This window comes from Pseudonaja textilis, chromosome 6 (genome assembly GCF_049901715.1).
Source record: "Pseudonaja textilis isolate UNSWEBS1 chromosome 6, rPseTex1.2, whole genome shotgun sequence".
NCBI lineage: Eukaryota > Metazoa > Chordata > Lepidosauria > Squamata > Elapidae > Pseudonaja > Pseudonaja textilis.
This window is the reverse complement of record NC_141995.1, coordinates 7,065,599-7,089,224: the sequence shown is the minus strand read 5'-3', so window position 1 is coordinate 7,089,224 and position 23,626 is coordinate 7,065,599. Positions and strand designations below refer to the sequence as shown.

The window sequence follows — 23,626 nt, the reverse complement described above, 5'->3', positions numbered from 1 at the left end:
ATTAACTCAACAGACTTAACGGTGTTAATACAACTTTATAATGCCTTGGTAAGACCACACCTAGAATACTGCATCCAGTTTTGGTCACCACAATGTAAAAAAGATGGCGAGACTTTAGAAAGAGTGCAGAGAACAGCAGCAAAGATGATTAGGGGATTGTATCAGAGGTGGCATTCAGCAGGTTCTGACCAGTTCTGGAGAACCAGGAGCGGAAATTTTGAGTAGTTCGGAGAACCAGCCAATCCCATCTCTGACTGGCCCCACCAACTCCATCTATTCTCTGCCTCCCATTGAGTCCCAGCTGATTGGCTGGGTCTTCTTTGGTTGCCCTGCAGAGGAGAACGGAGCTGGAAAGCAGGTTAGTGGGGTGGGGAGGGAATGGGGATTTTGCAGTATCCTTCCCCTGCCACGCCCACGAAGCCATGCCTGTCAAAGTAGCCTAGGCATGGCTCTATGTTAAGCTCTGCAACTCGGCAGCTATGTTAAGCTCTGAGTCAGTCTATTGAAGGTGAAACTAACTTGCTTGCTTGCTGAAGACTGGAGCTCTGCTCTGAACTTGCAACATGTTACTGTTTGAGTTTGCCCCATGTTGGAGAAAGTTACAACTGGTTTGTAAAATCTACTTATGTTTATAAAGATGTTCAATGAAGCATCAGCCATCTGTGTTTATTTTTCTGGCATTGAATTATCGCTGCAAAACTCTCACTAATGCCACCAACCCACGCCATGCCCACCAAGCCACACCCACAGACCTGGTAGTAAATTTTTTTGAATCCTACCGGTGAATGGGAGGCTAAAACATATAAAGAATGGTTGCAGGAATTAGGTATGTCGAGTTTAATGAAAAGAAGGACTAGGGGAGACATGATACTAGTCTATTAATATCTCCGGGGCTTCCACAAAGAAGAAGGGGTCAACTTATTTTCCAAAGCACCAGAAGGCAAGACAAGAAGCAATGGATGGAAACTAATCAAGGAGAGAAGCAACCTGGAATTAAGGAGAAACTTTCTAACAGTGAGAACAATAAACCAGTGGAACAGCTTTGCCTTCAGAAGTTGTGGGTGCTTCAATACTGGAGGTTTTTTAAGAAGACACTGGACAGCCACTTGTCTAGAATGGTATAGGATCTCGTGCCTGAGCAGGAGGTTGGACTAGAAGACCTCCAAGGTCCCTTTCAACTCTGTTATTCTGTTTATGGCTTGAAATATGAAATGCACCACACAAAAGAAGCATCGTCTCTTTCTTACAGGCTTCACACTTCAAACCTGGTGTAACGCTTTCTCCAATTAAGACGGTATACAGAATACAGAAAGAGTTGTGGAAGGGACCTTGGAGCTCATCTAGTAATCATCTAGTCCAACCCCCTGTTTAAGCAGGAGACAAGTGACCATGGGGGTGCGGGTGGGGCAATGCTTGTAAGTGTGAAAAATACTCCTAAGCCACTTTTCTTCAGTGCTTTTGTAACTTCGACCAGTCCCTAAATGAATTGTTGTAAGTCAAGGACCGCCTGCCTAGGGCAGCTATATCCACGTGCCCCTGTTCCATATCATGTGACAGGACTTCTTCCATTTCATCTTGACAGGAAAGTTTTCAACAGAAAACCTTTGAAAACCTTCTCACCCCCAAGACAGATTTTATTGAGGCTACTTTAATCATCTTTATCCGTAGTTCAGTGGCGTTTTGACAGGTCAGGAAGAAATACATCCCTGCTAGCTGAAGAAAACTAAATCAAGGGTTCTCCCAATGGAGAAAGTTACCATTTTATTCAACCTTCCCATTTTCTCAAAGACCTCATGCTTCAATTAAATCACTTTTTACCCTTTTGAGTCAACCGAAAAGAAAGGTTATTAGAGCTATCCACAGCAAATGTCTTATCTGCTAGATCATCGCTTGTCCTTTGAGTGTGCTTCCGAGATCAATATTCTTTTCCAAGGTCAATAAAATAAAAGAGAGTGAGGTAAAAGGAAGTGAATTGAAAGGAAGTAAAATAATAAAATAAAATAAAGTGAAGTAAAATAAGTAAAATACTAAAATAACATAAAGTAAAATAAAGTGAAATAAATTAAAACAATAAAATAAAGTAAAATAGAGCAAAGTAAAATACCAAAATAAAATAAACAACATTAAGATAAAATAATAAAATGAAATGAAGTAAAATAAAATAAACAAAATGAAACAAAATTAAGAAAGTAAAGTATAATAAAAAAGTAAAATAAAGGGAAATGAAGTGAAATATAATAAAGTAAAACAAAATAAAAATAAAAGAGCTACTGCAAACATACCTGAGAAGTGACCAAGATAAAAAAATAATTCTATTCAGAGAAGAATTTGACATTCGAAAACACGAAGGTACTTTGAGTTCTAACTGTAACAACTCTCTGAAAACTTCTATGACTGAGTGATTAAGACACAAAAGAAACTAATATGTTTCTAAAAGAAACTAATATGTAATAGGGGGTGTGCATAAGTGCACCAATGTGCCTACTGTCCCTCTCCTTTTGTTTCTTTTTTTAATTTTTCTTATATGTATCCATTTCATGTATTCATAACTATGTTTATACTTATACCTGTTATCTTATAATCGCTTGACAAAACAAACAAACAAACAAATAAATAAAATGTTCTCCTGGGAAGCAAATAAAACTCAGACATAGCTGGGCTTCGACAGGAATGGATGATCAACAATTTTCTGTTTATGATGGGAATGAGACACTTTTGCACAATTTCAAAGGAAGCCAAAGTTGGGTAGGACAATGTAAAACTTGTAAAGGAGAATATTTGTAGTTCAGGGTGGAAACAAGGTCTCCTTGGTGATGCCCTCTGAGCTTGGTTATTTTCTTGCAGAGGTTTCATTACCCAAATTAGTAATATTATCAATGCCTTCTCCTCCTCCCTCGCTTCTATCACTGATGATGATATCACCTAGTTTGGGTAATAAAACATCTGCATGAAAATAACCAAGCTCAGAGAGCACCAAGCACCCCAGAGTCGCCCTCCTTCTCCTCCTCCTCCTCTCACTGATGAAGTTACCTAGTTTGGGTCATTAAACATCTCCAAGAAAACAGCTGCTCCCAGAAAGCACCAAGGAACCCTCATGGTAAGACATGGATAAAGTTTTTTTTGCTGGGCTGAAATTCTTCACACCCTTTTCATTCTGCCCTTTTGAGAACGGAGTTGAATTAAAGCGAAATGAGCAGAAATGTTCTGTTTTGACTGAATTTGCAGATCGGGGCAATGTGGATGCATAATCTCTCAATGGATGTTTGAAAGCCTAACCTTTCCCTCCTATTTGCTTTCGTAACCATGCAGGAGCTCGCTGTTGGAAAATAAACAATACAATATAGGTTGCACGCAGGGGTGAATTTTCCAGAGAATGCTTACTTGAGGTCTTTACTACTGCCTTAAAATTCAAGGAAGATGTGCATGGGAATTTTAAGCTCCCCAACTGATAATTATTAACACAGTCAGTCAATAGATTGTGGTTGGGTCAATGACTGAAAAGGAAAGTGGTCTATTGGGGCGTGGCCTATAAGCAACAATAGGATTGCAGTCCGATCCTATTAACCAGTAAAACAAGTAAACTGGGCTGTGAGATATAATCTTGCAGTTTAAAACAACCTATTTAAAAAAGCTGTTAAAATATGCTTTTTAAAAAAACCCCAAACCTGTTGTTGTTCTGGCATCCAAAACTAACTCTTAGTAGCAGCTCAAAAAGAGGCTTTGGAATATTTATAAAGCCAGTTTTTGAATGTAGGCATTACATTAACGTGATGGCTCAACGGTTAAAGACACTGAGCTTGTCAGCTGGAAAGATGACAGCTCAGGTTGAAGACCTGAGCGCCATGCAACGATGGAGCTCCCGTTCCTCTCTCCACCTCCTGCCGACATAGCAATTCGAAAGTATCCAAAGGTGAGTAGATAAATAGGTACCACTTTGGTGGGAAGGTAGCAGCATTCTGTGCACCTTTGGCATATAGCCATGCTGGCTCCCTTGGCCAAGAAACGGAGATGAGCACCTGCCCTAGAATCAGACACGAGTGGACAGGGAAACTTTTACCTTTATTAAGGGGTGACATGATAGCAGTATTCCAGTATTTGAGGGGCTGCCACAAAGAAAATATCAACTTATTTTCAAAGCACCAGAAGGCAGGACAAGAAACAATGGATGGAAACTAATCAAGGAGAGAAGCAACCTGGAATTAAGGAGAAACTTCCTACAGTGAGGACAATTAACCAGTGGAACAGCTTGCCACCAGAACCTTGTGGGTGCTTCATCACTGGAGATTTTTAAGAAGAGTCTAGAGACAGTCACTTATCTGACTGGGAAATGTATTATCAGGCAGGGCTATGGTACGGATTAAAGATTGGATCAACCTGGAAAATAGAAGAGTATTGTCGATAGAGGGTCACGACTTGCAGAGAGGGTGGCATAGTTTCCTGTGGGATGGGAAATGTAAACAGCATGCATATTTTCAGAGACACATGATTAGAGATTCATTAATTCGGACATGGAACAAGATTAAAAAGAATCATTATACTAAAATACCGAATTGGTTGTCAACTATGGAAACACAAATATACCCAAACGCAATGGATCTGGGGAAAAAGAGGAGTTACAAAGACCAATTAGACCCACAAGGAAGATTAAAAATGAGACAAGAATTACAACAACAAAATATAAAAATAGAGATGGACAGGCTAATGATGAAAATAAAAGACAGAGAAGATTCAATTTATTATAGGGCCTGGGATGCCTGGTATGAGTGGTTTAGAATAAAAAGAAAATAAAATGGCAATTAGGAAAAGAATGAGGGAATATGTAAATATGTGAATATACCATGGAGAAAATTGAGATGTAAGGATAAAAGATATTGATTTATAGTAAGAGTAAGATGTAACGGTAAAGGAATAAGTAAATACATATACTGAAAAATGTGAGGAAATGCAAAAGATGTCTTGATGTTGATAACAATGTATAAAGTTTTGTTTTATGTTTTTTAAAATTTGGAAAATTAATAAAAAATTTATTAAAAAAAAAGAAATTGAGTTTGAGGATCTGCTAGGGAGGAGAAGAGGCTACAGCAAAGAGAAATTCAAGGGTGGATTTCTGACAACTTTACACCAAAGACAAAGCAGCCCTGAAATTCTGAAATGTTTAATAGCAACCGGGGCAAACTTCAAATAATTTCACCCACTGTCTGTTTTGAAAGAGGATGGTGGACTGATGGGAGAAAGCAGGCGTTTCTGTTTACATTCAAAGAGGATTTTAATCATGTCTAATAAACATCCACTTTTATGAATCATCTATCAAAAGCATCTCTTCCCCATATTTCTAATGAGACGGCTGGCCCAGTTAATAGCTGCTGATTAATTTGGAGGGAGTGGGTAAACTGACAAAGAATAAAAGACTGAAAGTCCATCATTCTATTTTTTTAATGGTAGCAGCATGAAGTTATAATTATATTAGCAGGAGACCAGAGGTGAGCATGAAAATATAAACAAAACAGACTCTGTAGTAGTCCGAGACATTCAATAAAACTAAGATGTAATTCCCATCAATTATTAAGATATTTGGAGAAGCATCTCCGCAAGCAAGTTTTGTATTCGAGGCAGTTAAAAATGGAAAAGAACCACAACAGATCTCAGCTTGCTGGCCCCCAACACATTGCCAATTTGTAGTTTAGTGGAACTTTGGGACAACTTTATCTTCTGTGCCATGCGATTACCAAGATTTGATCTGAATGCATAACAGAGATGATTTCTAATGTGAGAAGGAAAAGCTCTCATACCATCCTTGCCATCCATACCACTCACCAACCTTGATCATCTATGATCCATCAGTTAACCTAAAAGAACAAAGCAAAAGACCACTTAAGCCTTCCTGGTTACACAGGTAGTCCTCAACTTACAACCGTTCATTTAGTGACAGTTTGAAGATAAGATAGATAAGAAACGATAAGATGAAATAAAATAAAATAAGGTAAGGTAAGAGGAGGAAAGAAGAGGAAAGAGGAGAGGAGAGAGAAGAGAAGGAAGAGGAGAGGAGAAGAGAAGAAAAGAGAGGGGAAAGGAGAGAAGAGGAGAAGAGAAGAGAGAAGAGAAAAGAGAGGAGAGGGAAAGAGAGGAGAAGAGAGGGGAGAGAAGGGAGAAGAGAGAGAGAGAAGAGAGAAGAGGAGGAGAAGAGAGGGGAGAGAAGGGAGAAGAGAAAGAGAGAAGAGAGAAGAGGAGGAGAGAGAAGAGAAGAGAGAATAGAAAAGAGAGGAGAGGAAAATATAAGAGAGAAGAGGGGGAGAAGAGAGAAGAGGAGAGGAGAGAAGAGAAGGGAGAGTGAAAGAGAGGAGAAGAGGAGAGGGGGGAGGAGAGAGAAGAGGAGATGAGAAGAGAGAAGAGAAGGGAGAAGAAAAAAGAGAGAAGAGGAAAAGAGAGGAGAAGAGAGGGGAGAGAAGTGAAAAGAGGGGGAGAAGAGAGAAGAGGAGAGGAGAAGAGAGAAGGGAGAAGAGAAAGAGAGGAGAGGAGAAGAGGAGAGGGAAGGGGAGAGGAGAGAGAAGAGAGAAGAGGAGGAGAGAGAAAAGAGGAGATGAGAAGAAAGAAGAGAAGGGAGAAGAGGAGAGGAGAAGAGAAAAGAGAAGAGAAGAGAAGAGAAGAGAAGAGAAGGAACAAAATGAACATAGGGTTGAGCAATTTACTTTTGCTTAGAATCTTGTGTTCTAATATCTGGTTGAAAAATGTTGCACGTAGCCTAAGATTCACACTATGTGGCCCTTGGTGATTGCACAACTACTCTTGATTCAATTTCCAAAGAAATCCCATTGAGAGGCAGTTGCTTCTGCTCATATATAAATTACGAGCAAAGCTTCCACCAAGCCATAAGATAAATACATCAGTTAAGAAGACTTTTCTGGTCATTTTTTTTTTTTTACTGTGAGCACACATTAAGAATGAAATTCTGTTCCCTGCTCTTCAAGAGAAAGAGTATATCTACCCAAACACATACACAACACACATATACATATGCTATATCCATACATAAATATATACCTGCACCATGTATATATACTGTATATACACACACATATATTTTCATCCATCACTGTCCATTTTGAATATCTAGGGAAATGTAATGCTTTTACAAAATAATTAGCTGTGATAAGCACAAGCCTTGCCAAACTGTGCAAGACTTGTCAAAAGATAACAGACAAGAACTAATTTGCAAAATAAGAATCTTCAAATACAAACTCAGGATACTGGAATGTCCACGAGGCTGGAATTTCAAAACGACTTTGCCTTCTGCAAAGTATATTCGTTTCACAGCTGGCCTTTATCTTCTTGAAGGACGGCCCATTACCTTGCAGCCTTACTCCTGAGTCACCTGTGCTGTTGTAGCTGCTCTTTCCTACGAGCAATCCTGCGCGTACACACACTTGGCACAGGCTTCTCAGGAACCTCCTCATCGCTGCTGCCAGCCCCCACAATCTCTGACGGCAGCAGTCCTAATGGTCCTGGCCCTTCATCTGAGTCCTCGCTCTCCTCAGCCATCCGCACCTGCCACCAGCTGACCACAAGAGACCATTCCAGCATCCCTACAGACATAAGTATCAAAATTTGGATGCTTGGCAACTGGCTCATATTTCTTATGGTGGTTGCAGTGTCCTGGGGTTATGTGACCCCCTTTTGTGACCTTCTGACAAGCAAAGTGAGTGGAGGATGCCAGATTCACTTAACAACCATCATACTATCCCAACAACTGCAGGGATTTGCTTAACAAAGGTGGCAAGAAAGATCGCAAAATGGAGTGAAACGTGCTTAACAAATGCCTCGGTTAGCCAACATAAATTTCGGCCTCAGTTGTGATCATAAGTCGAGGACTACCTGTGCTGTAGTCCTGCTGGACACATGACCACGAAAGCATGATGTGAAGATTTAGGTAACTGTTGTGGTTCACCAGCAGCAGGTGCGGACAGCTGAGGTCTCGGAGAGTGAGGACTCAGAGGAGGGGCTTGCGTGTGATGTATGGATGGGTCCAGGACCATTAGGGAGTGGAGTGCTGCCTTCGGAGATTGTGGAGGCTGGCAGCAGTGAGGAAGAGGCCCCTGAGGAGCCTGTGCCCAGTATGTGTGCACGCAGGGCTGCTCAAAGGAAAGAGCAGCTGCAGCAGCACGGGTGACTCGGGAGTAAGTCTGCAAGGTAATGATCCCTCCCTGAGAAGATAAAAGCCAGCTGAGAAACCACAGTTCTTTGCAGAAGGCAAAGAAGTTTGATACTCGAGCCTGGTGGATGTTAGAATATCTGAGTTGGTGTTTGGAGACTCTTTGATTTATTGTTTAGGAACTTTATCTGTTGTTCTTGGCAGCCTTGCAAAAACTTGGCAAGGCTCTTTTTTGTCGGAGCTAATTAGTTGGAAGCAGCCTTTTATCTGTGCAGAAACAGGATTCGTACATGAAACAGTAAAAGGTTGTGCAGTAAGAGGTTGTCTTGTGTTTACTCTCGTGGAACCAGGTTTGGGTCAGAACAGTAACTCTGTTGCTAAACTAATGTCTACTTTCAGTTGTGTTGAATTGGTTAATTGAATCTGCTGAATTGGTTAATCATTCCCTTTGGGTTCTTGCATCAGTGGCTTTGCACATAGATCCCCGAAAGTCATATTCTGTAAACATTGAGGTAGCCAGTGAACTTTTAAGCTGGACTGCTTGCACAATACCAGAGACAATTCATGACATCTAAATATTAAGCAGCCAGGAGGGAGAGGTATTGACGTGATAGCAGTGTTCCAATACTTGAGGGGCTGCCACAAAGAAGAGGGAGTCAAGCTATTCTCCAAAGCACCTGAGGGCAGGACGAGAAGCAATGGGTGGAAACTCATCAAGGAGAGAAGCAACTTAGAACTAAGGAGAAATGTCCTGAGAGTTAGAATAATTGATCAGTGGAACGACCTGCCTCCAGAAATAGTGAGTGCTCCAACACTGGAAGTTTTTAAGAAGAGATTGGACAACCACTTGTCTGAAGCGGTGTAGGGTTTCCTGCCTAAGCAGGGGGTTGGACTAGAAGACCTCCAAGGTCCTTTCCAACTCTTCTATTCTATTCTATTCTATTCTATTCTATTCTATTCTATTCTATTCTATTCTATTCTATTTTTTCTGTTTTCTACACTACTCCACTCTTCTCTTCTCTTCTCTTCTCTTCTCTTCTCTTCTCTTCTCTTCTCTTCTCTTCTCCTCTCTTCTCTTCTTTCTGTTTTCTAGTCTACTCTACTCTATTCTATTCTGTTCTTTCTGTTTTCTATTCTATTCTGTTCTAGTTTCTATTCTATTCCATTCTATTCTATTCTATTCATTCTATTCTATTCCATTCCATTCCATTCTATTCTATTCTATTCTATTCTATTCTATTCTATTCTATTCTATTCTATTCTATTCTTTCTGTTTTCTAGTCTACTCCACTCTACTTCCTCCTCTTCTCTTCTCTTCTCTTCTCTTCTCTTCTCTTCTCTTCTCTTCTCTTCTATTCTATTCTATTCTATTCTATTCTATTCTATTCTTTAGAAGCAGCCAGGGCTGAAATTAAGAAATAGGTCCAGCTAACAGTGTCAACCATCCTCATTTGCAACCATTGGTTTCAACAGACCTCTTGTGTGTTGCTGTGTTCCAAAGGTTGTCTGTCATTAACTAGAATATTCTTTCTTTCTGAAAAATACTGTAATTTCCCACTCTGCTTCTTAAGAAGACTAACAGGTAGGAGGTGTTATTGGGTGAACAGCTTTTTATCTTCTTTTTTTGAAAGCTATCGGCTTGGTCATTAGAGCTCTGTTGTTATATTACGAGTAGCTTTTCCAAGAGATAAGATGGCTTGGTGAAAAGACTGCTTTGATTTTGAAAGAGCATTTTTTTTTCACTTTTCTTCTGCCATATATTTTTTTGAAATGCCAGGACGGGGGAAGAAATTGTATCTTCGCAGTATGAAAATACAGACTAAACTTTCACCAAATCTGTACTTTTCTATCTCGGTTATTAGCCATACAAATTTTGAAAGTAGCAACCTAGAACTAAGGAAAAATTTCCTGACAGTTAAAACAGTTAAATTTTAGTGGGCCGCAGAGAAATCTAACCCCCCCAGAGCACTCCCAAAGCAATTAATCCAGGCTGTGCAGAAACACAAGGCTGCACCACCCACATGGCCTGCGGGAACCCACCCACTCACTCCTTACCCGGCAAATATTTATAATATTTACATACAAGCCATGCCCAGCCGGTCACATGACCACTGAGCCACACCCACAAATTAGGCCACACCCACATAACCAGTTAGTAGTCCCTGGGATCTAAAATTATGAGTTTGATGGTCCTGGAGGTCTAAAAGGTTGGCGACCCCTGGTCTACAGTGATATTTTATTTTTCTTTTCAATAGGGAAGAAATTGAAGTCTTGCTTAGATTTCTCTTCATGGTATTATCGTTTCTCCTCCTCCTCCTCCTTCTGTTTCTTTCTCCTTCTCCTCCCCCGTCTCCTTCCTTTCTTCTCCTCCTCCTCCTCTTCCTTCTCCTCTTCCTTCTCCTCCCTCTGTTTCCTTCTCCCTCTCCTCCTCCTCTTTCCCCTTCCCCTTCCCCCTCTCCCTCTCTTTCTCCCTCTCTGTCTTCCTCATCTTCTCTTTCTCTTTCTCCTTCTCCTTCTCCCTTGGTTGATTCAGAAGAATTTAGCGTAACTCACTACTTCTTTCATACTTCACGTAAGCATGTACACAAACAAATCTTGAGCTACCCCAGAAGTATGTTAATTTTGAAAAGATTATGTAGGGAGAATGCTACTGCAGAGAAGAGATGGGGTTGGTGGGGCCAGTCAGAGGTGGGATTTGCCAGTTCTCCAGAACTACTTAAAATTTCTGCTACCGGTTCTCCAGAACTGGCCAGAACCTACTGAATACCACCTCTGTTGGAGATACAAAAACCACAGCGTTTCTGTGTTTCTGTTCTGCCAGATTGAGCCTCCAGTATCCACAGTCTGGCCTTTTTGTGCTTTAAGGCTGGGGGACCGAAGCAATAAAGCTATTCCTTTGCTCTTCAAAACGGAATGTCAACTGGCAACCAATGACACTTAATATTTCCTTCTGCAATTTGATACATACCTTCTGCACTGGGACTGACTTTGAACCAGCAATCTTCTGGGGTGCACAGCGGATTTAATTTTCGGATTAAGTGGAAAGACCTGAAGCCCTGGTGAAGTTCCTTTGATCTGGCAGCCCATCACAGCTTGCCCTTAAATTGCAACAGAAGATTAAAATGGCAGATAGCTTTAGCAACCAATATTTCCAGAGGTGGTATTCAGCCGGTTTTGACCACCGGTAGCAGAAATTTTGAGTAGTTTGGAGAACTGGCAAATACTGCCTCTGACTGGCCCCACCAACCCCATCTATTCTCTGCCTCCCATTGACTCCCATCTGATTGGCTGGGTCTTCTTTGGTTGTCCTGCACAGGAGAATGGAGCTGGAAAGCAGGTTAGTGGGGTGGGGAGGGAAGGGGGATTTTGCAGTAACCTTCCCCTGCCACGCCCACCAAGCCACGTCCACAGAACCAATAGTAAAAAAAAAATTGAATCCCACCACTGATCACGTTGTGGACAATTGTTCTCAAGAAAATCTATCTTCATAGTAGTACCTAATGAAACCATGGTTTGCCTGGGTGTATAGTATTTATTTATTTATTTGTCAAAAGCTTACAATAAAACAGAAACAAGAATAAACATAAATTTAAATACAAGAAGTAGGAACTAATAATTAGGGACAATAGGGCAGGGACGGTAGGCACGATTGTGCGCTGATACACGCACCCCTTAAGTATAGCATAGCAGTACATTTGGAAGAAAAATAAAACACTAATCTGTTCTCATTAAATACAATACTTAGGTGAGCTGGGAGGTGTAGAAATTTAATTTGCTTTCAAATTTTATTTTACTTTTTTTCAAAAGAGGCAGAAACTTCTGTGAAATTCGAACGGGGCGCGTGGACATTTCGGCTCTCCTCTCGTGAAAAAGAGAAGAAAATGTGTGAACACCTTTCTTGAAGAATTCCACCTTTTGTGGAACTACAACCTCAACGACAAGCTCACCTATGGAGCTTGCTTAGGTGTCTTTTTGCTTTTACTTTTTTAACTTTTCGGAGCTGTGCAATGAGATCATGCTAGCGAGAAGAAAGTCTGGGTTCATTTGCCTTTATTTCTAAAAAAAACAAAAACAAAAAACAAAATCCCTCCAACCACCCCAGAACTCAACACCTTGCAATTTTAAAGACTTTTCTTCCTGGAATCACTGTGCAACATTGTGTTATCTTGTGGCATTTTCGGGAATTCTGAAAAGAAGCCGCAGCTCAGCGCTGCCAATGCAGGATAATTTGAAGCATTGGGAAAAAAAGGAAAGACTTGGATTTGGGCCATCGTGCAGTATGCATTTCAATTAGAAGCACCAATATCTTCTAAGCTGAAATGGACTAATAAAATGTAAGACTGGAGAAGCTTTTAAAGAAACTTCGCTTGAAGCATGGAGAAGATTTTTGAGCACTTGGAGAGAAATGGATGGATGGAACTTGACAGACTAGAACACTGGGCCGAATCTAACAAAATGAAATTCAGTGTAGAGAAAAGTAAAGTCCAACACTTAGGCAAGAAAAACCGAAAGTACCCATATAGACTGGGTGAAACCAGGCTCAATAGCAGGAACTGGGAGAGGGATCTTGTAGTCTTAGTGGACAGCCAGCTAAATAGGAGCCAGCCGTGTGCAGCAGCTGCCAGAAAAGCTAATGCAATCCTAAGTTGTATTAATAGAGGGATACAATCAAGATCAAGGGAGGTACTAATACCACTCTATAAAACCTTAGTAACACCACACCTAGAGTACTGGCGTCCAGTTTTGGTCACCACATTATAAAAAAGATGTTGAGGCTCTAGAAAAAGTACAGAGAAGAGCAACCAGGATGATGAGGGGACTGGAGGCTAAAACATACAACGAACGGTTGCAGGAACTGGGCTTGGCTAGTCTAGTGAAGAGAAGGACCAGGGGTGACAGGATAGCAATCTTCCAATATTTGAGGGGCTGCCACAGAGAGGAGGGGGTCAAGCTATTTCCCAAAGCTCCTGTAGGCCAGACAAGGAATCATGGATGGAAACTGAACAAGTAGAGATTCAATCTGGAAATAAGGAGAAACTTTCTGACAGTGAGAACAATCAACCAATGGAACAGAAGTTGCCCTCGGAAGTTGTGGGAGCGCCAACAGTTGAGACTTTCAAGAAGAGATTGGACTGCCATTTGTCAGAAATGGTGTAGGGTCTCTTGCTTGGGCAGGGGGTTGGACTAGATGACCTACAAGGTCCCTTCCAACTCTGATTATCTGTATCTGTATCTGACACACAAGGAATTTGTCTTGGTGCAAATAATAACAGAATGACATATAAGGGACCTCGGAGAGCTCCCTGGTCATGCAAGGGTTGGGGTGCAGTAAAACAAGAGTTGGAAAAACGTTCTAGTCCAACCATCTTCTCAAGCAGGAAGCCACAATATGGCTGTTCTAATAATATCTCCTATTATTACCCATTCTGCTCTGAAGCCTGCTATGTTTGGGATGGAGTAATTTGTCGTCCATTAGCCAAACCTAGGCCTAAAATCTTTTCAACACTAAATAATTGGGCTGGCTTGTGACTGCTATTAAGTAAAAGGCTGGAGATTTGAATTCAGCAGGAGTACTTATTAAGAATTTTTACTACCGGAAGCGTCTAGAGAATATTGAGTCCCATTAAAAAGACAAATGTCTCTAATATAGTTAGTTGCCTTGTTGAATCCATAGATTCAACTTGGAACAGCTATAATTGAATGCGTCATATCTGAAAGAAAAGCTAGATTCATGGAGAAATGAATGAAAATAGAAAAACATTACTTAAGCCACTTCTTGAAAAGAAGGAAAGAAAGAGAGAAAGTTTGTTCATTCGTTCGTTCATTCAATTCCTATAGCTGCCTATCAATCCATGTCTCTGGGATGCTTACAATTCCAAACGTATACAACAATTAAAACAATAACATCATATTAAAAGTGATAAAAAATACTTAGAACAAAGAAGAAACATGGGTTTATTTATATTCCAACTCTCTTCTCAAGCAGGAGACAGTATGCCATTCCAGACAAATGGTTTTCCAGTCTCTTCTTAAAAACCTCCAGCGCCTATCACTTCTGAACGCAAATGGTTCCATTGTCAGGAAATTTATCTTTAATTCTAGGTTGCTTTTCTCCTTGATTAGATTTTTTAAAAACTAATCTTTTTTTAAGTTAAAGAGGCTCCTAATATTATGTTCAGGGGTGTTTTGAACTGCTCTGTTGATGAATCAAAAAGTTTCAAAATTCAGCTCATTCTGTGGATGCGTGAAACAGTTTCAAGACATCATGTACCTGTGAATAAAGAAACATTTTTTATTTAAAATTACTCTCTTGCCTTTTGAAGAATCTTTATGATTTCTTTTTCACTTTGATTTGTCATTTTGTTCCTGGCTGTAATTACACAGGGCTGTCATTCTCTTTTCTCAGAAAATTTCAGCGGTCCAGTCCAAAAATGCTGGCTTTTCTCAGGAGTGAAATTTTCTCAAAGTGAAATTCTTCAGTTGGACTTCTTGGTTTCAATATCTACCAAACTAGATGCTGATTAAAGAGATAAAACAAGTTGCAGCAGCTCTGTGGCTAATTGTAAATTTTGCTTGACAATGTCTGTTGCTTCCACCAAAAAAAATAAGAAATACACCCCTAAATGACATTTCAGTGGATTTTGTTTTAGGAACATCAAGTCCAGATTCTAAACTATTTTATTTGTTTATTTATTTATTTATACAGGTAGTCCTTACAACCATTCACTTAGTGATGGTTCAAAATTACCACAGCACTGAAAAAAAAATGACTTTATGACCATTTTTTCACACTTACAACCATTGCAGCATCTCCATGGTCACGTGATCAAAATTAAACAAAAAATATTACAATTAAAGCACTAAAACATTATAAAAACCCATAAGCCCACAGTATTTTAGGTAAAGGTAAAAGTTCCCATCGCACATATGTGCTAGTCATTTCCAGCTCTAGGGGGCGCTGCTCATCTCTGTTACAAAGCTGAAGAGTCAGCGCTGTCTGAAGACGTCTCCGTGGTCATGTGGCCAGTATGACTAAATGCTTAAGACGCATGGAATGCTGTTACCTTCCCACCAAAGGGGTCCCTATTTTTCTACTTGCGTTTTTTACATGCTTTCGAACTGCTAGGTTGGCAGAAGCTGGGACAAGTAATGGGAGCTCACTCTGTTATGCGGCGCTAGGGATTCGAACCGCTGAACTGCCAACCTTTCCGATCGACAAGCTCAATATCTTAGCTGTCCCTTTTCTGGATAGAGAGCTCTGATGTTCTTCCTGAGATCTGTTGGAGCTACTCTTCCTGCTAAGGTGGTCATAGCCCCAAGTGCTCCTACCACCACTGGATCCTCTTTGGCCTTGCCTTCCCTCAACCTCCTCAGTTCCTCCATCAGGCCCTGGTACGTCTCCAATTTCTCATTCTTCTTCCTGATGTTGCTGTCACTTGGCACCCCCACATCTAACACCACCATTGTTTTCCGGTCCTTGTTTACAACCAACATGTCTGGTTGATTGGATAGTTCCTGCCTGTCCGTCAGGATTTGGAAGTCCCACAGGATGTTAGCCCTTCTATGCTTCACAATGTTCTGTGCTTTCTGTCATTTGGAGCTGGGATTGTCTAGTCTGTACACTATAATTGGTTGTGTGTGTTGGATTCTCTCTCTTGTCTCTCGTCTCTCTCTGTCTCTCTTTCTCTGTCTATCTCTCTCTCACTCATTCACTCACTATATATAGATTGATATCCCTTGGACTGCAAGGCGATTCAACCAGTCACTCCGAGAGGAGATCAACCAATGTATGTGGCAGAACAGACCAATAGAAGAATAAGTTCCCACCTAGATGAACAGAAAAATTCAGTAAAAAAGCTGGAACACACTTCCTCACTAGTCCAACACATGGAAGCCAGAGGTCATAGCATCAACTTCAATGGCACCAAAACCCTAGCCACTATAGAAAACCCCAGCCACAGAATTATCAGAGAAGCCATAGAGATTTAAAAAAGACATGAAAGCATGGGTAGACGAGATGACTCCACCAGACTGTCAATTATCTGGAAGCCTGCACTCCCAAACAAAAAAATCTCCACACCACAAGCCAGGCAAACACCTGGGCACAAACAGACCACCACCCCGATACCTCCAGTTCAAACACACCCCAACCAGGCACCCAGATGAAACCTAGCTTCCTAATAAATGATAGCCGTCCATTTACTTGGAACCAAGCCACACTAAAAGCCTCCAATACAGGAACACAATGTTGCCAGCCAATCAAGACAAAAAAAAAAAGCCACAAAACAGACAGAAGGTATTAGAAACATCAATCAAGCTGAACACAACAAACTCCAAGACCAATAAACACAGACCAAAACTCCCAACCAATCAGGATGAAGAAAAAAACCATTCTGGCATAGCAGCAGGCTAGCACCAAATTTAAAACAGAAACAGCTGTGAAAGTCTGACTCACAGACAAACACAATACAGAAGCCTGATGATGGCAGATGAGATTCTGCTGAAATGTTGCTACAACTTTAAAAGCACAACTGTAATGATATGGGAAAATACCTGAACAAAGCTGAATACTATATATATATATATATATATATATATATATATATATATATATATATATATATATATATATATATATATATATATATATATATTCTGAGGTTTGGATCATTGGTTATTTGGGTTTTCTCCCACGTAAGATTAGAAGTATCTAGGCAACATTTTGATGAAGTCTCATTCATCATCTTCAGGCTTGTGTCTTCAGCTCTGTGCTTCTCAGAGCTTGCAGCTGCTTCTTCCTTTTAACTGCTAGTGAGGGTGTTCTCATTGGTTGGGGGTTTGGCTGTGTTCTGATTGGTTGGGGGGTTGGCTGTGTTCTGATTAGCTGGAGGTGTGTTCTGTTCAGGTGGGGCTTGGTTGTGCTCAGGTTAGTCTTAGTTGCTGGGGGATTTGAGCTGGTTAGCTGTGATCCTGCTGTTTGGCTTCGTGTTTGTGGTCATGCTACATCTTCATGGTGGGTGTCAGTTCGCTTCATGTATGGCTCGGAGGTGTTTGAAGTGGGTAGTGATGCAGCTGCAGTGCGGCTTCTGGTCCGTGGTCGTGTCTCATCTTCTGTGTGGGTGTGAGTCTGCTTTCTATGTGGAAGTGTGGTGGTAGCATCTTGTGTGGCCCTCGTGGGTGTGGGTCTGGTGTCATCCTTCATGTTAGGTACTCGTCAGAAGGCTGCCAACACCTACTTTAGAGATGTGTGCATGAATATGCATAAACTTACCTGCCCGGGTTATATATCCACTAATACATATGGCACAATATTTAGGCAATCAAATCAGCCTTCTTTTGATCTGGTTTCCCAGATAGGAGCACCTTCCCATCTATCAGGGCTATGAAAACAGCATAACGAGAAAAGCCTACTCTATATTAAATTATTAAATCGATATAGCATTTACATACCAATGATTGTTTACAGTTTGGCTCAAATGCAGATGTACTTTCCCATCTGACGACAATGGTGCCCCTATTTTTAATATTCCACGGGTAGCAATTTTGCTTAACTTTATTAACGGTAGAAATTTTTTTTCTTCCTTCCTTAAGGGAGCAATGCACGCTGATCCAATTACGATACGTCATTTACTTTCCAGTTTGCATTTTTAATTTGACATTTCCCTTGAAGGACCAGATACGAAGCTGAAAGAGTGAGTGATGAAAATTCACTGCAGATTGAATTAGCCACACCGCGTTTCATTTCTTTCATTTTTTAGGAGGACTAGGTTGGTTTGGATTTTTTTTTTTAATCTTTACTTCAGACTGTGGGAAGAGGGGGTGGGGGATGACAAGTGGTAAACAATGGCCTGATCACTCACCTCACTGTGGATATCATTTTCTTCTAAACTAACACAGCGCTTGGAAAGAATTTCAGGTGCTTCCCCAGCAAAGGACAGGCTTGGAATTTTCTGGGTGAATTTTGTTAAGTAGCTAGAGCAGTGGTGGCTAACCTTTGGGGCTCCCGTGTCAAAAATTGTGCCAGCACCCAGAAGGCAATGCACACTCCTTCGCCCCCTACGCATGCGCATGCAATCCCCACCTCACCCCGCCACCCCTTACCTGCACTGTACCTCACAGCTGATTTTTGGGCAGTTTGAGGCCTTTTTGGCCTCCAAGAGGCTTGAGGAAGGCTTCTGCAGGCTTTGCAGGCCGAAAACTAGCCCCGTTTCGTCACGTCTGATATTTTCGGAAAAACAGGAAGTGATGAAATGGGGCTAGTTTTCAGCCTGCAGAAGCCTTCCTCAAGCCTCTGGGAGGCCGAAAAAGGCCTCAAACCCACCCAAAATCAGTTGTGAGGCACGCGCATGTGCAGCGAGGTAAGTTTGCCTGCAGCTCATGTGCCGACACAAATGGCTCTGCATGCCACCTGTGACACACGTGTCATAGGTTCACTGTCACGGAGCTAAAGCATTCGGGAAGAGAAGAAAAATGAGAATGTAGCCAACAAAGAGTTGAGTTAATCAATCAGAAATATTTGGCTTTTCTTGCCATTTTTGATGCTGTAGACCAGAGGTGTTCCGCATTGGCAACTTTAAGACATGTAGACTTCAACTCCCAGAATTGCAGCCAAAAAAGCCAACACAGTTCTAGGCTTGCATTAACAGAGGGATGGAATCAAGATCACATGAAGTGTTAGTACCACTTTATAAGGTCTTGGTAAGGCCACACTTGGAAGACTGCATCCAGTTTTGGTCACCATACTATAAAAAAGATGTTGAGGTTCTGGAAAGAGTGCAAAGAGCAGCAACAAAGATGACTAGGGGACTGGAGGCTAAAACATACGAAGAATGGTTACAGGAGTTGAGCATGTCTAGTTTAATGGAAAGAAGAACTAGGGGGGATATTATAGCGGTGTTCCAATATTTGAGGGGCTGCCACAAAAAGAACCTATTCTCCAAAGCACCGGAATGCAGGACAAGAAGCAACAGGTGGAAACTAATAAAGGAGAGAAGCAACCTAGAATTAATAAGAAATTCCACGGTAGTGAGAACAATTAATTTGTGAAACAGCTTCCCTGGAGGCTTTTAAGAAGAGACTGGACAGCCATTTGTCTGTAATGATATAGGGCAGTGATGGCTAACCTTTTTGGGCTCCTGTGCCAGAAGGCAATGCACGCGGGTCCCCCCTGACCCCTGTGCATGTGTGCATGACCCCCCCACTTACTTGCACTGTACCTCCCAGATGATTTTTGCCCCTTTGAGGCCTTTTTCGGCATCCCAGAGGCTCGAGGGAAGCCTCTGCAGCCTTTGGAGGCTGAAAAATGGGCCCATCTCGTCATTTCCAGAAATACCGGAAGTGACAAAACGGGCCTGTTTTTCGGTCTCCAAAAGCTGCAGAGCCTTCCCTCGAGCCTCTGGGAAGCCACAAAAAGGCCTCAAATGGGCTGAAAAGCAGCTAGGAGGTGCATGCATGCGCAGTGAGGTAAGTTTGCCTGGGGGGGCGGGTCGCATGTCCACACGAATGGCTCTGCGTGCCACATGTGCCATCGCAGGGATCGGGTCTCTTGCTTGAGCAAGGGATTGGATTGGAAGACCTTCAAGGTTACTTCCAACTCTGTTATTCTGTTAATTCCCCAGCCAACAAAGCGAGTGAAAAATAGCAACAGCACTTAGACTTATATACCGCTTTACAGGGCTTTAAAGCCCTTTCTAAGCAGTTTACAGAGTAAACAACAACTATTTGGGACCTCATTTTATACACTTCAGAAGGATGGAAGGGTGAGTCAACCTTGAGCTTGGTGAGATTTGAACTGCCAAATTGCAGGCAGCCGGCAGTCAGCAGAAGTAGCCTGCAGTACTGCATTCTAACCACTGTGTCACCGTGGCTCATTCATGCTGGCTGGGAGTCGAAGTCCACAGGTCTTAAAGTTGCCAAGGTTGGACACCCCTGGTTTAGAGGGTTAAATTAAGCCCATTACAGGACATCAAAGTATCTGAGCTGGTGTTTCCATAGAGACCTCTTGTGTCATCATCCTGCATCACAATGCACAGCTTGCCCATAAAGAGGCTGGGAGCCAGTCTGGTCCCTTAAAAGAGTCAAGATTACTTCAGCCTTTTGGATGTTCCCACTCCTCTCCCGCGGCTTGAATGCCTAGACCACACTAACATCATGGCACGATTCCACCACAGCAGAAGCAGCAGTAGAAACTGCCGTTGGATGAGGAAACGCAGACCCCGTGGTGGGGGCTCTGGACGACGGGGTAGAGGCAGGAGAAAGGGGAAAGGAAGCCGTAAGAGGAGAGGTGGGTTATGGGAGATTTCTCTTTTGGCCTTCTGGAGTGAAGGAGATATATGTTTGAAGGGACAGACTGTCTCCTGAGCTGAACAGGTCTACAATCCAGACCATTGTCAAATTGAGTCATCAGCAATGAGCATCTATTTGTTAAGGAGGAGAAAGATCCGGGGAAGGCAGGTGATACAATAGAAAGGCACATTCACACCCAGCCTGCATGAAAAAGGGATCATGTTTCACTTGCTTTGAAGAGTGAGGTGGCTGGCAGTTCTAGTCCTGCTTGGATATAAAAGCCAGCTGGGTGACTTTGGGGCAGTCACTAGGAGACTGTGAGTTCTAGTTCTGCCTTAAGCATGAAAGCCAGTTGGGTGACTTTTGGGCCAATCACTAAGAGATGGAGAATTCTACTTCTGCCTTAAGCATGAAGGCCAGCTGGGTGACTTTAGGCCAGTCAATAGGAGACAGTGAGTTCTAGTCCCACCTTAAGCTTCAAAGTCAGCTGGGTGACTTTGGACCAGTCATCAGGAGATAGTGAGTTCTAGTCCCACCTTAGGCATGAAAGCCAGCTAGGTGACTTTGGGCTAATCACTAGGTGAGTTCTAGTCCTGCCTTTAACCCTAGGTTAAAAAAAAAAAGCTTCATGTTTGTACTACCAGGAAAATACAACTCCCATTTACACTTACATGGTTTCATCTGTTGTGGAGTCTCCCAAGAACGCTGGAAACCAAGAAGTCAAATTTTTAAACAAATTTAACCTGTGCAGATTGGACTCGATATATAAAGATATTGATTCTTGAAAGCTGGTTCCTTTTCCTGGGCGTCTGGCTATTAATTTGGGCCTTGAAATCTCTCTCTCTCTCTCTCTCTCTCTCTCTCTCTCTCTCATCTGATTAGTAGAGGAGGAGTAATAGTATTACTGTTTTTCCTCCTCCAGGTTGTAGAGGAAAGGGGAGGCGGAGAAGAAGAAGACACTAGATTTCAGTGGGGCCTCAGCATGACCAAAAACTCTTGTTCCAACCAAGGCAATTTTCCTCTTCAGTGTTTTCAGCAGCAAATGAACAAGAAGAATCCTGCAATAAAGTCTGAAATGCTGTACAGGCACACTTAAACTAATGGGAAAGTTTATTTTGAACACTTAAGATGTTTATACCAACACTATAGTGTGAATTAATACAAGGGAAATATAAGGAACAAAACCTAAAAATTACAGAATATTTCACTCTCTCTCATCACTCTATCATCTATCTATATCTCTCTAATTGTTGCTGGAGCTTTGTAATTTGATATGGCCCAACGGCTAATCTAAGACTTATTATATCTATCTATCTATCTATCTATCTATCTATCTATCTATCTATCTATCTATCTATCTCTATCATCTATCTATCTATCTCATCATCTCTATTTATCATCCTATCATCCTATCCTATCATCGATCCATCGATCCATCGATCCATCGATCCATCCGTCAATCCATCCATCGATCCATTCATCGATCCATCCATCGATCCCTCTATCTCTATCATCTCTCATCTCTCATCTCTCATCTATCATCTATCATCTATCATCTATCTTCTATCCTCTATCCTCTATCTCTATCTATCATCTATCATCTATCATCTATTATCTATCATCTTTATCACCTGTCTCTGTCTCTCTCTGTCTCTCTCTCATCTCACCCTCCCTCCTCTTCCCCATAGATCTCTAGATCCAGGAAATATACGTAGCACTGTAGATGTATCTTCTAGCCTTTTCCTCTTTTTGCCTACATGCTTGTGGTTGAGTGCTGAGTCATCTACTTTCCTTTACAAAATTAAAAAACAACAACAACACCACGACCTTGGCACAGATCTAACTGCTTTTTTTTCAGCCAGTCACTCTAACCCCCACACAAACCTCCTTTCCATTTTACAATCCTTTTCTGTCCTTAGGTCATAGAACCCTAGGCAGCAGGAGAGGGGGTGCCCCTTTGAGTAAAGTTTTCCGTAACTACCATGAGGAGCTTCTTAGATTAATGTTTCTAATTCTTTGAAGTAAAAAAAGGAAGCGCTCCATGTAGAGTTTGATAACAACTGATTCAAACCTGTCAAGGCCAGAGGTGGTATTCAGCAGGTTCTGAGCAGTTCTGGAGAAGCGGTAGTAGAAATTTTGAATAGTTCAGAGAACCAGCAAATCCCAACTCTGACTGGCTCTGCCCCCATCTATTCTCTGTCTCCCATTGAGTCCCAGCTCATCGGCTGGCTCTTCTTTGGTTGCCCTGCATAGGAGAAGGGAGCTGGAAAGCAGGTTAGTGGGGTGGGGAGGGAAGGGAAGGGGGATTTTACAGTAACCTGCCCCTGCCACGCCCATCAAGCCAAGCCAAGCCAAGCCCACCAAACCACGCCCACAGAACCGGTAGTAAAAACTTTTGAATCCCACCACTGGATCATACATAAATATGAACTTTAGTAACTCGCAAACTCATTACAATGTGGGAAGCACACCTTCTAAATATGACAATGAGCATTAACAACATCATACTAAGGATACAGGTAGTCCTTTGACTTAGGACCACAGCTGAGTCCAAAGTATATGTTGAGTGTTTTTGCCTCAATTTGTGACCTTCCTTGGCACAGTTGTTAAATGAATCATTGCAATGGTTCAGTTAGTCAAACAGTTGTTTAAGTGAATCTGGTTTACCTATTAACTTTGCTTGTCAGAAAGTCACAAAAGAATAGAATAGAAATTCTTTATCGGCCAAGTGTGATTGGACACACAAGGAATTTGTCTTTGGTGCAAATGTTCTCAGTGCACATAAAAGAAAAGATACATTTGTCAAGAGTCATCAGGTACAAGACTTAATAACAGTCATAGAGTACAATAAGCAATCAAATCATACTAGGAAACAGTCAATATAGATCGTAAAGATACAAGCAACAAGGTTACAATCATACAGTCACAAGTGGGAGGGGATGGGTGATAAGGAGTGATGATAAGATTAACAGTGATAGCAGTGCAGACTTTGTAAATAGTTGGACAGTGTTGAGGGAATTATTTGTTTAGCAGAGTGATGGTATTCGGGGGAAAACTGTCCTTGTGTCTAGTTTATTCTGGTGTGCAGTGCTCTATAGCAGTGGTCGCCCACAAGTGGGCTGGGGACCACTGGTGGGCTGTGAGAAAATTTTGGTGGTCTGCAGAGAAATGCGACCCCCAAAGTAATTAATCCAG

General features: G+C 41.7%; 1 long non-coding RNA gene across 1 annotated transcript; it reads left to right on the top strand.

Moving 5' to 3' along the window:
• Positions 1–108: 108 nt before the first annotated feature.
• Positions 109–22,228, top strand: LOC148125387 (uncharacterized). The gene is made up of 3 exons (XR_015744198.1): positions 109–358; positions 17,738–17,838; positions 21,354–22,228. It is a non-coding gene; the product is annotated as an uncharacterized LOC148125387 (long non-coding RNA).
• The last annotated feature ends 1,398 nt before the right edge of the window (positions 22,229–23,626 follow it).